Source organism: Eimeria mitis, genomic scaffold (assembly GCF_000499745.2).
Source record: "Eimeria mitis Houghton genomic scaffold, Emh_scaff198, whole genome shotgun sequence".
Lineage (NCBI taxonomy): Eukaryota > Apicomplexa > Conoidasida > Eucoccidiorida > Eimeriidae > Eimeria > Eimeria mitis.
The window spans coordinates 18129-18389 of NW_013570303.1; positions in this window are offsets into that span (position 1 = coordinate 18129).

The following is a 261-nucleotide window of genomic DNA, read 5'->3' on the forward strand; positions in this document are numbered from 1 at the left end:
TAGGGTTTAGGGTTTAGGGTTTAGGGTTTAGGGTTTAGGGTTTACGCATTGAAGAGGTTAGATACACCGTAAGCATCCCCATCTTTTACTGTTTTTAGGGTTTAGGGTTTAGGGTTAAGGGTTTAGGGTTTAGAGTTTAGGGTTTAGGGTTTAGGGTTTAGGGTTTAGGGTTTAGGGTTTACGCATTGAAGAGGTTAGATACGTCCTGGGCGCAGCAGTGGTTTATTTGTTTCTCTGCGCGGCGGCAGAGAACCCCCAAAA